Raw genomic sequence first — 17,106 nt, forward strand, 5'->3', positions numbered from 1 at the left:
GAGTAACTTCACAAGAAAACGGTGTTTCAACCCACTAGAATTCATTGAAAAGTAGTATTCTACTGTAAAACAGTTGAAAGACGAGTGTATATAGCCTCCCAACTTCAGAGAAGAGTGTATAAAGTTGTTTCTACATGTGGTGAAGTCCCACAAGTAGAAAAGAAGGCCCATTATAGGAAACAGCTAGAAATCAGTAGTCATTCAGAATAAATACCAATGAATATCATAGAATTGTGTGAGAACAAGTGTAGAATACATCAAAATGTAAGTTTCTAGTCTAGAAAGGATGTTATACACTACAGAAATCCTTGAAATAGAGTTACTTCACAAGAAAACAGTGTTTCAACCCACTAGAATTCACTGAAAAGTAGTATTCAACTGTAAAACAGTTGAAAGACAAGTGTATATAGCTTCTCTAGTTCAGAGAAGAGTGTATAAAGTTGTTTCTACATGTGGTGAAGTCCCACAAGTAGAAAAGAAGGCCCATTACGGGAAACAGCTAGAAATCAGTAGTCATTCAGAGCAAATCCTAATGAATATCACAGAATAGTGACAGAACAAGTGTAAAAGACATCAAAATGTACGTTTCTAGAATAGAAAGGATGATATACACTACAGAAATCCTTGAAATAGAGTTACTTCACAAGAAAACAGTGTTTCCACCCACTAGAATTCACTGAAAAGTAGTATTCAACTGTAAAACAGTTGAAAGACAAGTGTATATAGCCTCTCAACTTCAGAGAAGAGTGTATAAAGTTGTTTCTACATGTGGTGAAGTCCCACAAGTAGAAAAGAAGGCCCATTATAGGAAACAGCTAGAAATCAGTAGTCATTCAGAATAAATACCAATGAATATCATAGAATTGTGTGAGAACAAGTGTAGAATACATCAAAATGTAAGTTTCTAGTCTAGAAAGGATGTTATACACTACAGAAATCCTTGAAATAGAGTTACTTCACAAGAAAACAGTGTTTCAACCCACTAGAATTCACTGAAAAGTAGTATTCAACTGTAAAACAGTTGAAAGACAAGTGTATATAGCTTCTCTAGTTCAGAGAAGAGTGTATAAAGTTGTTTCTACATGTGGTGAAGTCCCACAAGTAGAAAAAAAGGCCCATTACGGGAAACAGCTAGAAATCAGTAGTCATTCAGAGCAAATCCTAATGAATATCACAGAATAGTGACAGAACAAGTGTAAAAGACATCAAAATGTACGTTTCTAGAATAGAAAGGATGATATACACTACAGAAATCCTTGAAATAGAGTTACTTCACAAGAAAACAGTGTTTCCACCCACTAGAATTCACTGAAAAGTAGTATTAAACTGTAAAACAGTTGAAAGACAAGTGTATATAGCCTCTCAACTTCAGAGAAGAGTGTATAAAGTTGTTTCTACATGTGGTGAAGTCCCACAAGTAGAAAAGAAGGCCCATTATAGGAAACAGCGAGAAATCAGTAGTCATTCAGAATAAATACCAATGAATATCACAGAATAGTGAGAGAAGAAGTGTAAAAGACATGAAATGTAAGTCTTTAGTCTAGAAAGGATGTTATACACTACAGAAATCCTTGAAATAGAGTTACTTCACAAGAAAACAGTGTTTCAACCCACTAGGATTCACTGAATAGTAGTATTCAACTGTAAAACAGTTGAAAGATTAGTGTATATAGCTTCTCTAGTTCAGAGAAGAGTGTAAAGAGTTGTTTCTACATGTGGTGAAGTCCCACAAGTAGAAAAGAAGGCCCATTATAGGAAACAGCTAGAAATCAGTAGTCATTCATTGCAAATACTAATGAATATCATAGAATTGTGTGAGAACAAGTGTAGAAGACATCAAAATGTAAGTTTCTAGTCTAGAAAGGATGTTATACACTACAGAAATCCTTGAAATAGAGTTACTTCACAAGAAAACAGTGTTTCAACCCACTAGAATTCACTGAAAGGTAGTATTCAACTGTAAAACAGTTGAAAGACAACTGTATATAGCTTCTCAACTTCAGAGAAGAGTGTATAAAGTTGTTTCTACATGTGGTGAAGTCCCACAAGTAGAAAAGAAGGCCCATTATGGGAAACAGCTAGAAATCAGTAGTCATTCAGAGAAAATACTACTGAATATCACAGAATAGTGAGAGAACAAGGGTAAAAGACATCAAAATGTACGTTTCTAGAATAGAAAGGATGTTATACATTACAGAAATCCTTGAAATAGAGTTACTTCACAAGAAAACAGTGTTTCAACCCACTAGAATTCATTGAAAAGTAGTATTCAACTGTAAAACAGTTGAAAGACAAGTGTATATAGCCTGTCAACTTCAGAGAAGAGTGTATAAAGTTGTTTCTACATGTGGTGAAGTCCCACAAGTAGAAAAGAAGGCCCATTATAGGAAACAGCTAGAAATCAGTAGTCATTCAGAATAAATACCAATGAATATCATAGAATTGTGTGAGAACAAGTGTAGAATACATCAAAATGTAAGTTTCTAGTCTAGAAAGGATGTTATACACTATAGAAATCCTTGAAATAGAGTTACTTCACAAGGAAACAGTGTTTCAACCCACTAGAATTCACTGAAAAGTAGTATTCACTTGTAAAACAGTTGAAAGACTAGTGTATATAGCTTCTCTAGTTCAGAGAAGAGTGTATAAAGTTGTTTCTACATGTGGTGAAGTCCCACAAGTAGAAAAGAAGGCCCATTACGGGAAACAGCTAGAAATCAGTAGTCATTCAGAGCAAATACTAATGAATATCACAGAATAGTGACAGAACAATTGTAAAAGACATCAAAATGTACGTTTCTAGAATAGAAAGGATGTTATACACTACAGAAATCCTTGAAATAGAGTTACTTCACAAGAAAACAGTGTTTCAACCCACTAGAATTCACTGAAAAGTAGTATTCAACTGTAAAACAGTTGAAAGATTAGTGTATATAGCTTCTCTAGTTAAGAGAAGAGTGTATAAAGTTGTTTCTACATGTGGTGAAGTCCCACAAGTAGAAAAGAAGGCCCATTATAGGAAACAGCTAGAAATCAGTAGTCATTCAGAATAAATACCAATGAATATCACAGAATAGTGAGAGAACAAGTGCAAAAGACATGAAATGTAAGTCTTTAGTCTAGAAAGGATGTTATACACTACAGAAATCCTTGAAATAGAGTTACTTCACAAGAAAACAGTGTTTCAACCCACTAGGATTCACTGAATAGTAGTATTCAACTGTAAAACAGTTGAAAGATTAGTGTATATAGCTTCTCTAGTTCAGAGAAGAGTGTATAAAGTTGTTTCTACATGTGGTGAAGTCCCACAAGTAGAAAAGAAGGCCCATTACGGGAAACAGCTAGAAATCAGTAGTCATTCAGAGCAAATACTAATGAATATCACAGAATAGTGACAGAACAATTGTAAAAGACATCAAAATGTACGTTTCTAGAATAGAAAGGATGTTATACACTACAGAAATCCTTGAAATAGAGTTACTTCACAAGAAAACAGTGTTTCAACCCACTAGAATTCACTGAAAAGTAGTATTCAACTGTAAATCAGTTGAAAGACTAGTGTATATAGCTTCTCTAGTTCAGAGAAGAGTGTATAAAGTTGTTTCTACATGTGGTGAAGTCCCACAAGTAGAAAAGAAGGCCCATTATGGGAAACAGCTAGAAATCAGTAGTCATTCAGAGCAAATACTAATGAATATCACAGAATAGTGAGAGAACTAGGGTAAAATACATCAAAATGTAAGTCTCTAGTCTAGAAAGGATGTTATACACTACCGAAATCCTTGAACTAGAGTTACTTCACAAGAAACCAGTGTTTCAAACCACCAGAATTCACGGAAAGGTAGTATTTAAGTGTAAAACAGTTGAAAGACGAGTTTATATAGCTTCGCAAGTCAAGAGAAGAGTGTATAAAGTTGTTTCTACATGTGGTGAAGTCCCACAAGTAGAAAAGAAAGCCCATTATGGGAAACAGCTAGAAATCAGTAGTCATTCAGAGCAAATACTACTGAATATCACAGAATAGTGAGAGAACAAGTGTAAAAGACATCAAAATGTACGTTTCTAGAATAGAAAGGATGTTATACACTACAGAAATCCTTGAAATAGAGTTACTTCACAAGAAAACGGTGTTTCAACCCACTAGAATTCATTGAAAAGTAGTATTCTACTGTAAAACAGTTGAAAGACGAGTGTATATAGCCTCCCAACTTCAGAGAAGAGTGTATAAAGTTGTTTCTACATGTGGTGAAGTCCCACAAGTAGAAAAGAAGGCCCATTATAGGAAACAGCTAGAAATCAGTAGTCATTCAGAATAAATACCAATGAATATCATAGAATTGTGTGAGAACAAGTGTAGAATACATCAAAATGTAAGTTTCTAGTCTAGAAAGGATGTTATACACTACAGAAATCCTTGAAATAGAGTTACTTCACAAGAAAACAGTGTTTCAACCCACTAGAATTCACTGAAAAGTAGTATTCAACTGTAAAACAGTTGAAGGACAAGTGTATATAGCTTCTCTAGTTCAGAGAAGAGTGTATAAAGTTGTTTCTACATGTGGTGAAGTCCCACAAGTAGAAAAAAAGGCCCATTACGGGAAACAGCTAGAAATCAGTAGTCATTCAGAGCAAATCCTAATGAATATCACAGAATAGTGACAGAACAAGTGTAAAAGACATCAAAATGTACGTTTCTAGAATAGAAAGGATGATATACACTACAGAAATCCTTGAAATAGAGTTACTTCACAAGAAAACAGTGTTTCCACCCACTAGAATTCACTGAAAAGTAGTATTAAACTGTAAAACAGTTGAAAGACAAGTGTATATAGCCTCTCAACTTCAGAGAAGAGTGTATAAAGTTGTTTCTACATGTGGTGAAGTCCCACAAATAGAAAAGAAGGCCCATTATAGGAAACAGCTAGAAATCAGTAGTCATTCAGAATAAATACCAATGAATATCACAGAATAGTGAGAGAAGAAGTGTAAAAGACATGAAATGTAAGTCTTTAGTCTAGAAAGGATGTTATACACTACAGAAATTCTTGAAATAGAGTTACTTCACAAGAAAACAGTGTTTCAACCCACTAGGATTCACTGAATAGTAGTATTCAACTGTAAAACAGTTGAAAGATTAGTGTATATAGCTTCTCTAGTTCAGAGAAGAGTGTATAAAGTTGTTTCTACATGTGGTGAAGTCCCACAAGTAGAGAAGAAGGCCCATTATAGGAAACAGGTAGAAATCAGTAGTCATTCAGAGCAAATACTAATGAATATCACAGAATAGTGAGAGAACAAGTGTAAAAGACAACAAATTTTAGTCTTTAGTCTAGAAAAGATGTTGTACACTGCACAAATCCTTGAAATAGAGTTACTTCACATGTAACCAGTGTTTGAAACCACCAGAATTCACTGAAAAGTAGTATTCAACTGTAAAACAGTTGGAAGACAAGTGTATATAGCTTCTCAAGTTCAGAGAAGTGTGTATAAAGTTGTTTCTACATGTAGTGAAGTCGCACAAGTAGAAAAGAAGGCCCATTATAGGAAACAGCTAGAAATCAGTAGTCATTCAGAGCAAATACTACTGAATATCACAGAATAGTGAGAGAACAAGGGTAAAAGACATCAAAATGTACGTTTCTAGAATAGAAAGGATGTTATACATTACAGAAATCCTTGAAATAGAGTTACTTCACAAGAAAACAGTGTTTCAACCCACTAGAATTCATTGAAAAGTAGTATTCAACTGTAAAACAGTTGAAAGGCAAGTGTATATAGCCTGTCAACTTCAGAGAAGAGTGTATAAAGTTGTTTCTACATGTGGTGAAGTCCCACAAGTAGAAAAGAAGGCCCATTATAGGAAACAGCTAGAAATCAGTAGTCATTCAGAATAAATACCAATGAATATCATAGAATTGTGTGAGAACAAGTGTAGAATACATCAAAATGTAAGTTTCTAGTCTAGAAAGGATGTTATACACTACAGAAATCCTTGAAATAGAGTTACTTCACAAGAAAACAGTGTTTCAACCCACTAGAATTCACTGAAAAGTAGTATTCAACTGTAAAACAGTTGAAAGACTAGTGTATATAGCTTCTCTAGTTCAGAGAAGAGTGTATAAAGTTCTTTCTACATGTGGTGAAGTCCCACAAGTAGAAAAGAAGGCCCATTACGGGAAACAGCTAGAAATCAGTAGTCATTCAGAGCAAATACTAATGAATATCACAGAATAGTGACAGAACAATTGTAAAAGACATCAAAATGTACGTTTCTAGAATAGAAAGGATGTTATACACTACAGAAATCCTTGAAATAGAGTTACTTCACAAGAAAACAGTGTTTCAACCCACTAGAATTCACTGAAAAGTAGTATTCAACTGTAAAACAGTTGAAAGATTAGTGTATATAGCTTCTCTAGTTCAGAGAAGAGTGTATAAAGTTGTTTCTACATGTGGTGAAGTCCCACAAGTAGAAAAGAAGGCCCATTATAGGAAACAGCTAGAAATCAGTAGTCATTCAGAGCAAATACTAATGAATATCACAGAATAGTGATAGAACAAGTGTAAAAGACATCAAAATGTAAGTCTCCAGTCTAGAAAGGATGTTGTACACTGCATAAATCCTTGAAGTACAGTTAGTGCACATGAAACCAGTGTTTGAAACCACCAGAATTCACTGAAAAGTAGTATTTAACTGTAAAACAGTTGAAAGACAAGTTTATATAGCTTCGCAAGTCCAGAGAAGAGTGTATAAAGTTGTTTCTACATGTGGTGAAGTCCCACAAGTAGAAAAGAAGGCCCATTACGGGAAACAGCTAGAAATCAGTAGTCATTCAGAGCAAATCCTAATGAATATCACAGAATAGTGACAGAACAAGTGTAAAAGACATCAAAATGTACGTTTCTAGAATAGAAAGGATGATATACACTACAGAAATCCTTGAAATAGAGTTACTTCACAAGAAAACAGTGTTTCCACCCACTAGAATTCACTGAAAAGTAGTATTCAACTGTAAAACAGTTGAAAGACAAGTGTATATAGCCTCTCAACTTCAGAGAAGAGTGTATAAAGTTGTTTCTACATGTGGTGAAGTCCCACAAGTAGAAAAGAAGGCCCATTATAGGAAATAGGTAGAAATCAGTAGTCATTCAGAGCAAATACTAATGAATATCACAGAATAGTGAGAGAACAAGTGTAAAAGACATCAAATGTAAGTCTTTAGTCTAGAAAAGATGTTGTACACTGCACAAATCCTTGAAATAGAGTTACTTCACATGTAACCAGTGTTTGAAACCACCAGAATTCACTGAAAAGTAGTATTCAACTGTAAAACAGTTGGAAGACAAGTGTATATAGCTTCTCAAGTTCAGAGAAGTGTGTATAAAGTTGTTTCTACAAGTAGTGAAGTCGCACATGTAGAAAAGAAGGCCCATTATAGGAAACAGCTAGAAATCAGTAGTCATTCATTGCAAATACTAATGAATATCATAGAATTGTGTGAGAACAAGTGTAGAAGACATCAAAATATAAGTTTCTAGTCTAGAAAGGATGTTATACACTACAGAAATCCTTGAAATAGAGTTACTTCACAAGAAAACAGTGTTTCAACCCACTAGAATTCACTGAAAAGTAGTATTCAACTGTAAAACAGTTGAAAGACTAGTGTATATAGCTTCTCTAGTTCAGAGAAGAGTGTATAAAGTTGTTTCTACATGTGGTGAAGTCCCACAAGTAGAAAAGAAGGCCCATTACGGGAAACAGCTAGAAATCAGTAGTCATTCAGAGCAAATACTAATGAATATCACAGAATAGTGACAGAACAAGTGTAAAAGACATCAAAATGTACGTTTCTAGAATAGAAAGGATGTTATACACTACAGAAATCCTTGAAATAGAGTTACTTCACAAGAAAACAGTGTTTCAACCAAATAGAATTCACTGAAAAGTAGTATTCAACTGTAAAACAGTTGAAAGATTAGTGTATATAGCTCCTCTAGTTCAGAGAAGAGTGTATAAAGTTGTTTCTACATGTGGTGAAGTCCCACAAGTAGAAAAGAAGGCCCATTATAGGAAACAGCTAGAAATCAGTAGTCATTCAGAGCAAATACTAATGAATATCACAGAATAGTGATAGAACAAGTGTAAAAGACATCAAAATGTAAGTCTCTAGTCTAGAAAGGATGTTGTACACTGCACAAATCCTTGAAGTAGAGTTAGTGCACATGAAACCAGTGTTTGAAACCACCAGAATTCACTGAAAAGTAGTATTTAAGTGTAAAACAGTTGAAAGACGAGTTTATATAGCTTCGCAAGTCAAGAGAAGAGTGTATAAAGTTGTTTCTACATGTGGTGAAGTCCCACAAGTAGAAAAGAAGGCCCATTATGGGAAACAGCTAGAAATCAGTAGTCATTCAGAGCAAATACTACTGAATATCACAGAATAGTGAGAGAACAAGTGTAAAAGACATCAAAATGTACGTTTCTAGAATAGAAAGGATGTTATACACTACAGAAATCCTTGAAATAGAGTTACTTCACAAGAAAACGGTGTTTCAACCCACTAGAATTCATTGAAAAGTAGTATTCTACTGTAAAACAGTTGAAAGACGAGTGTATATAGCCTCCCAACTTCAGAGAAGAGTGTATAAAGTTGTTTCTACATGTGGTGAAGTCCCACAAGTAGAAAAGAAGGCCCATTATAGGAAACAGCTAGAAATCAGTAGTCATTCAGAATAAATACCAATGAATATCATAGAATTGTGTGAGAACAAGTGTAGAATACATCAAAATGTAAGTTTCTAGTCTAGAAAGGATGTTATACACTACAGAAATCCTTGAAATAGAGTTACTTCACAAGAAAACAGTGTTTCAACCCACTAGAATTCACTGAAAAGTAGTATTCAACTGTAAAACAGTTGAAAGACAAGTGTATATAGCTTCTCTAGTTCAGAGAAGAGTGTATAAAGTTGTTTCTACATGTGGTGAAGTCCCACAAGTAGAAAAAAAGGCCCATTACGGGAAACAGCTAGAAATCAGTAGTCATTCAGAGCAAATCCTAATGAATATCACAGAATAGTGACAGAACAAGTGTAAAAGACATCAAAATGTACGTTTCTAGAATAGAAAGGATGATATACACTACAGAAATCCTTGAAATAGAGTTACTTCACAAGAAAACAGTGTTTCCACCCACTAGAATTCACTGAAAAGTAGTATTAAACTGTAAAACAGTTGAAAGACAAGTGTATATAGCCTCTCAACTTCAGAGAAGAGTGTATAAAGTTGTTTCTACATGTGGTGAAGTCCCACAAGTAGAAAAGAAGGCCCATTATAGGAAACAGCTAGAAATCAGTAGTCATTCAGAATAAATACCAATGAATATCACAGAATAGTGAGAGAAGAAGTGTAAAAGACATGAAATGTAAGTCTTTAGTCTAGAAAGGATGTTATACACTACAGAAATCCTTGAAATAGAGTTACTTCACAAGAAAACAGTGTTTCAACCCACTAGGATTCACTGAATAGTAGTATTCAACTGTAAAACAGTTGAAAGATTAGTGTATATAGCTTCTCTAGTTCAGAGAAGAGTGTATAAAGTTGTTTCTACATGTGGTGAAGTCCCACAAGTAGAGAAGAAGGCCCATTATAGGAAACAGGTAGAAATCAGTAGTCATTCAGAGCAAATACTAATGAATATCACAGAATAGTGAGAGAACAAGGGTAAAAGACATCAAAATGTACGTTTCTAGAATAGAAAGGATGTTATACACTACAGAAATCCTTGAAATAGAGTTACTTCACAAGAAAACGGTGTTTCAACCCACTAGAATTCATTGAAAAGTAGTATTCTACTGTAAAACAGTTGAAAGACGAGTGTATATAGCCTCCCAACTTCAGAGAAGAGTGTATAAAGTTGTTTCTACATGTGGTGAAGTCCCACAAGTAGAAAAGAAGGCCCATTATAGGAAACAGCTAGAAATTAGTAGTCATTCAGAATAAATACCAATGAATATCATAGAATTGTGTGAGAACAAGTGTAGAATACATCAAAATGTAAGTTTCTAGTCTAGAAAGGATGTTATACACTACAGAAATCCTTGAAATAGAGTTACTTCACAAGAAAACAGTGTTTCAACCCACTAGAATTCACTGAAAAGTAGTATTCAACTGTAAAACAGTTGAAAGACAAGTGTATATAGCTTCTCTAGTTCAGAGAAGAGTGTATAAAGTTGTTTCTACATGTGGTGAAGTCCCACAAGTAGAAAAAAAGGCCCATTACGGGAAACAGCTAGAAATCAGTAGTCATTCAGAGCAAATCCTAATGAATATCACAGAATAGTGACAGAACAAGTGTAAAAGACATCAAAATGTACGTTTCTAGAATAGAAAGGATGATATACACTACAGAAATCTTTGAAATAGAGTTACTTCACAAGAAAACAGTGTTTCCACCCACTAGAATTCACTGAAAAGTAGTATTAAACTGTAAAACAGTTGAAAGACAAGTGTATATAGCCTCTCAACTTCAGAGAAGAGTGTATAAAGTTGTTTCTACATGTGGTGAAGTCCCACAAGTAGAAAAGAAGGCCCATTATAGGAAACAGCTAGAAATCAGTAGTCATTCAGAATAAATACCAATGAATATCACAGAATAGTGAGAGAAGAAGTGTAAAAGACATGAAATGTAAGTCTTTAGTCTAGAAAGGATGTTATACACTACAGAAATCCTTGAAATAGAGTTACTTCACAAGAAAACAGTGTTTCAACCCACTAGGATTCACTGAATAGTAGTATTCAACTGTAAAACAGTTGAAAGATTAGTGTATATAGCTTCTCTAGTTCAGAGAAGAGTGTATAAAGTTGTTTCTACATGTGGTGAAGTCCCACAAGTAGAGAAGAAGGCCCATTATAGGAAACAGGTAGAAATCAGTAGTCATTCAGAGCAAATACTAATGAATATCACAGAATAGTGAGAGAACAAGTGTAAAAGACATCAAATGTAAGTCTTTAGTCTAGAAAAGATGTTGTACACTGCACAAATCCTTGAAATAGAGTTACTTCACATGTAACCAGTGTTTGAAACCACCAGAATTCACTGAAAACTAGTATTCAACTGTAAAACAGTTGGAAGACAAGTGTATATAGCTTCTCAAGTTCAGAGAAGTGTGTATAAAGTTGTTTCTACATGTAGTGAAGTCGCACAAGTAGAAAAGAAGGCCCATTATAGGAAACAGCTAGAAATCAGTAGTCATTCAGAGCAAATACTACTGAATATCACAGAATAGTGAGAGAACAAGGGTAAAAGACATCAAAATGTACGTTTCTAGAATAGAAAGGATGTTATACATTACAGAAATCCTTGAAATAGAGTTACTTCACAAGAAAACAGTGTTTCAACCCACTAGAATTCATTGAAAAGTAGTATTCAACTGTAAAACAGTTGAAAGACAAGTGTATATAGCCTGTCAACTTCAGAGAAGAGTGTATAAAGTTGTTTCTACATGTGGTGAAGTCCCACAAGTAGAAAAGAAGGCCCATTATAGGAAACAGCTAGAAATCAGTAGTCATTCAAAATAAATACCAATGAATATCATAGAATTGTGTGAGAACAAGTGTAGAATACATCAAAATGTAAGTTTATAGTCTAGAAAGGATGTTATACACTACAGAAATCCTTGAAATAGAGTTACTTCACAAGAAAACAGTGTTTCAACCCACTAGAATTCACTGAAAAGTAGTATTCAACTGTAAAACAGTTGAAAGACTAGTGTATATAGCTTCCCTAGTTCAGAGAAGAGTGTATAAAGTTCTTTCTACATGTGGTGAAGTCCCACAAGTAGAAAAGAAGGCCCATTATAGGAAACAGCTAGAAATCAGTAGTCATTCAGAGCAAATACTAATGAATATCACAGAATAGTGATAGAACAAGTGTAAAAGACATCAAAATGTAAGTCTCCAGTCTAGAAAGGATGTTGTACACTGCATAAATCCTTGAAGTACAGTTAGTGCACATGAAACCAGTGTTTGAAACCACCAGAATTCACTGAAAAGTAGTATTTAACTGTAAAACAGTTGAAAGACAAGTTTATATAGCTTCGCAAGTCCAGAGAAGAGTGTATAAAGTTGTTTCTACATGTGGTGAAGTCCCACAAGTAGAAAAGAAGGCCCATTACGGGAAACAGCTAGAAATCAGTAGTCATTCAGAGCAAATCCTAATGAATATCACAGAATAGTGACAGAACAAGTGTAAAAGACATCAAAATGTACGTTTCTAGAATAGAAAGGATGATATACACTACAGAAATCCTTGAAATAGAGTTACTTCACAAGAAAACAGTGTTTCCACCCACTAGAATTCACTGAAAAGTAGTATTCAACTGTAAAACAGTTGAAAGACAAGTGTATATAGCCTCTCAACTTCAGAGAAGAGTGTATAAAGTTGTTTCTACATGTGGTGAAGTCCCACAAGTAGAAAAGAAGGCCCATTATAGGAAATAGGTAGAAATCAGTAGTCATTCAGAGCAAATACTAATGAATATCACAGAATAGTGAGAGAACAAGTGTAAAAGACATCAAATGTAAGTCTTTAGTCTAGAAAAGATGTTGTACACTGCACAAATCCTTGAAATAGAGTTACTTCACATGTAACCAGTGTTTGAAACCACCAGAATTCACTGAAAAGTAGTATTCAACTGTAAAACAGTTGGAAGACAAGTGTATATAGCTTCTCAAGTTCAGAGAAGTGTGTATAAAGTTGTTTCTACAAGTAGTGAAGTCGCACATGTAGAAAAGAAGGCCCATTACAGGAAACAGCTAGAAATCAGTAGTCATTCATTGCAAATACTAATGAATATCATAGAATTGTGTGAGAACAAGTGTAGAAGACATCAAAATGTAAGTTTCTAGTCTAGAAAGGATGTTATACACTACAGAAATCCTTGAAATAGAGTTACTTCACAAGAAAACAGTGTTTCAACCCACTAGAATTCACTGAAAAGTAGTATTCAACTGTAAAACAGTTGAAAGACTAGTGTATATAGCTTCTCTAGTTCAGAGAAGAGTGTATAAAGTTGTTTCTACATGTGGTGAAGTCCCACAAGTAGAAAAGAAGGCCCATTACGGGAAACAGCTAGAAATCAGTAGTCATTCAGAGCAAATACTAATGAATATCACAGAATAGTGACAGAACAAGTGTAAAAGACATCAAAATGTACGTTTCTAGAATAGAAAGGATGTTATACACTACAGAAATCCTTGAAATAGAGTTACTTCACAAGAAAACAGTGTTTCAACCCACTAGAATTCACTGAAAAGTAGTATTCAACTGTAAAACAGTTGAAAGATTAGTGTATATAGCTCCTCTAGTTCAGAGAAGAGTGTATAAAGTTGTTTCTACATGTGGTGAAGTCCCACAAGTAGAAAAGAAGGCCCATTATAGGAAACAGCTAGAAATCAGTAGTCATTCAGAGCAAATACTAATGAATATCACAGAATAGTGATAGAACAAGTGTAAAAGACATCAAAATGTAAGTCTCTAGTCTAGAAAGGATGTTGTACACTGCACAAATCCTTGAAGTAGAGTTAGTGCACATGAAACCAGTGTTTGAAACCACCAGAATTCACTGAAAAGTAGTATTTAACTGTAAAACAGTTGAAAGACAAGTTTATATAGCTTCGCAAGTCCAGAGAAGAGTGTATAAAGTTGTTTCTACATGTGGTGAAGTCCCACAAGTAGAAAAGAAGGCCCATTATGGGAAACAGCTAGAAATCAGTAGTCATTCAGAGCAAATACTAATGAATATCACAGAATAGTGAGAGAACTAGGGTAAAAGACATCAAAATGTAAGTCTCTAGTCTAGAAAGGATGTTATACACTACCGAAATCCTTGAACTAGAGTTACTTCACAAGAAACCAGTGTTTCAAACCACCAGAATTCACGGAAAGGTAGTATTTAAGTGTAAAACAGTTGAAAGATGAGTTTATATAGCTTCGCAAGTCAAGAGAAGAGTGTATAAAGTTGTTTCTACATGTGGTGAAGTCCCACAAGTAGAAAAGAAGGCCCATTATGGGAAACAGCTAGAAATCAGTAGTCATTCAGAGCAAATACTACTGAATATCACAGAATAGTGAGAGAACAAGTGTAAAAGACATCAAAATGTACGTTTCTAGAATAGAAAGGATGTTATACACTACAGAAATCCTTGAAATAGAGTTACTTCACAAGAAAACGGTGTTTCAACCCACTAGAATTCATTGAAAAGTAGTATTCAACTGTAAAACAGTTGAAAGACGAGTGTATATAGCCTCCCAACTTCAGAGAAGAGTGTATAAAGTTGTTTCTACATGTGGTGAAGTCCCACAAGTAGAAAAGAAGGCCGATTATAGGAAACAGCTAGAAATCAGTAGTCATTCAGAATAAATACCAATGAATATCACAGAATAGTGAGAGAACAAGTGTAAAAGACATGAAATGTAAGTCTTTAGTCTAGAAAGGATGTTATACACTACAGAAATCCTTGAAATAGAGTTACTTCACAAGAAAACAGTGTTTCAACCCACTAGGATTCACTGAATAGTAGTATTCAACTGTAAAACAGTTGAAAGATTAGTGTATATAGCTTCTCTAGTTCAGAGAAGAGTGTATAAAGTTGTTTCTACATGTGGTGAAGTCCCACAAGTAGAGAAGAAGGCCCATTATAGGAAACAGGTAGAAATCAGTAGTCATTCAGAGCAAATACTAATGAATATCACAGAATAGTGAGAGAACAAGTGTAAAAGACATCAAATGTAAGTCTTTAGTCTAGAAAAGATGTTGTACACTGCACAAATCCTTGAAATAGAGTTACTTCACATGTAACCAGTGTTTGAAACCACCAGAATTCACTGAAAAGTAGTATTCAACTGTAAAACAGTTGGAAGACAAGTGTATATAGCTTCTCAAGTTCAGAGAAGTGTGTATAAAGTTGTTTCTACATGTAGTGAAGTCGCACAAGTGGAAAAGAAGGCCCATTATAGGAAACAGCTAGAAATCAGTAGTCATTCAGAATAAATACCAATGAATATCACAGAATAGTGACAGAACAAGTGTAAAAGACATCAAAATGTACGTTTCTAGAATAGAAAGGATGTTATACACTACAGAAATCCTTGAAACAGAGTTACTTCATAAGAAAACGGTGTTTCAACCCACTAGAATTCATAGAAAAGTAGTATTCAACTGTAAAACAGTTGAAAGACGAGTGTATATAGCCTCCCAACTTCAGAGAAGAGTGTATAAAGTTGTTTCTACATGTGGTGAAGTCCCACAAGTAGAAAAGAAGGCCCATTATAGGAAACAGCTAGAAATCAGTAGTCATTCAGAATAAATACCAATGAATATCATAGAATTGTGTGAGAACAAGTGTAGAATACATCAAAATGTAAGTTTCTAGTCTAGAAAGGATGTTATACACTACAGAAATCCTTGAAATAGAGTTACTTCACAAGAAAACAGTGTTTCAACCCACTAGAATTCACTGAAAAGTAGTATTCAACTGTAAAACAGTTGGAAGACAAGTGTATATAGCCTCTCAACTTCAGAGAAGAGTGTATAAAGTTGTTTCTACATGTGGTGAAGTCCCACAAGTAGAAAAGAAGGCCCATTATAGGAAACAGCTAGAAATCAGTAGTCATTCAGAATAAATACCAATGAATATCATAGAACTGTGTGAGAACAAGTGTAGAATACATCAAAATGTAAGTTTCTAGTCTAGAAAGGATGTTGTACACTGCAGAAATCCTTGAAATAGAGTTACCTCACAAGAAAACAGTGTTTCAACCCATTAGAATTCACTGAAAAGTAGTATTCAACTGTAAAACAGTTGAAAGACAAGTTTATATAGCTTCACAAGTTCAGAGAAGAGTGTATTAAGTTGTTTCTACATGTGGTGAAGTCCCACAAGTATACCAGAAGGCCCATTATAGGAAACAGCTAGAAATCAGTAGTCATTCAGAGCAAATACTACTGAATATCACAGAATAGTGAGAGAACAAGGGTAAAAGACATCAATATGTACGTTTCTAGAATAGAAAGGATGTTATACATTACAGAAATCCTTGAAATAGAGTTACTTCACAAGAAAACAGTGTTTCAACCCACTAGAATTCATTGAAAAGTAGCATTCAACTGTAAAACAGTTGAAAGACAAGTGTATATAGCCTGTCAACTTCAGAGAAGAGTGTATAAAGTTGTTTCTACATGTGGTGAAGTCCCACAAGTAGAAAAGAAGGCCCATTATAGGAAACAGCTAGAAATCAGTAGTCATTCAGAATAAATACCAATGAATATCATAGAATTGTGTGAGAACAAGTGTAGAATACATCAAAATGTAAGTTTCTAGTCTAGAAAGGATGTTATACACTACAGAAATCCTGGAAATAGAGTTACTTCACAAGAAAACAGTGTTTCAACCCACTAGAATTCACTGAAAAGTAGTATTCAACTGTAAAAAAGTTGAAAGACTAGTGTATATAGCTTCTCTAGTTCAGAGAAGAGTGTATAAAGTTGTTTCTACATGTGGTGAAGTCCCACAAGTAGAAAAGAAGGCCCATTATGGGAAACAGCTAGAAATCAGTAGTCATTCAGAGCAAATACTAATGAATATCACAGAATAGTGAGAGAACTAGGGTAAAATACATCAAAATGTAAGTCTCTAGTCTAGAAAGGATGTTATACACTACCGAAATCCTTGAACTAGAGTTACTTCACAAGAAACCAGTGTTTCAAACCACCAGAATTCACGGAAAGGTAGTATTTAAGTGTAAAACAGTTGAAAGACGAGTTTATATAGCTTCGCAAGTCAAGAGAAGAGTGTATAAAGTTGTTTCTACATGTGGTGAAGTCCCACAAGTAGAAAAGAAGGCCCATTATGGGAAACAGCTAGAAATCAGTAGTCATTCAGAGCAAATACTACTGAATATCACAGAATAGTGAGAGAACAAGTGTAAAAGACATCAAAATGTACGTTTCTAGAATAGAAAGGATGTTATACACTACAGAAATCCTTGAAATAGAGTTACTTCACAAGAAAACGGTGTTTCAACCCACTAGAATTCATTGAAAAGT

The sequence above is a fragment of the Cnephaeus nilssonii genome, assembly GCF_951640355.1.
Source record: "Cnephaeus nilssonii genome assembly, contig: SCAFFOLD_35, whole genome shotgun sequence".
Taxonomy (NCBI): Eukaryota; Metazoa; Chordata; class Mammalia; order Chiroptera; family Vespertilionidae; genus Cnephaeus; species Cnephaeus nilssonii.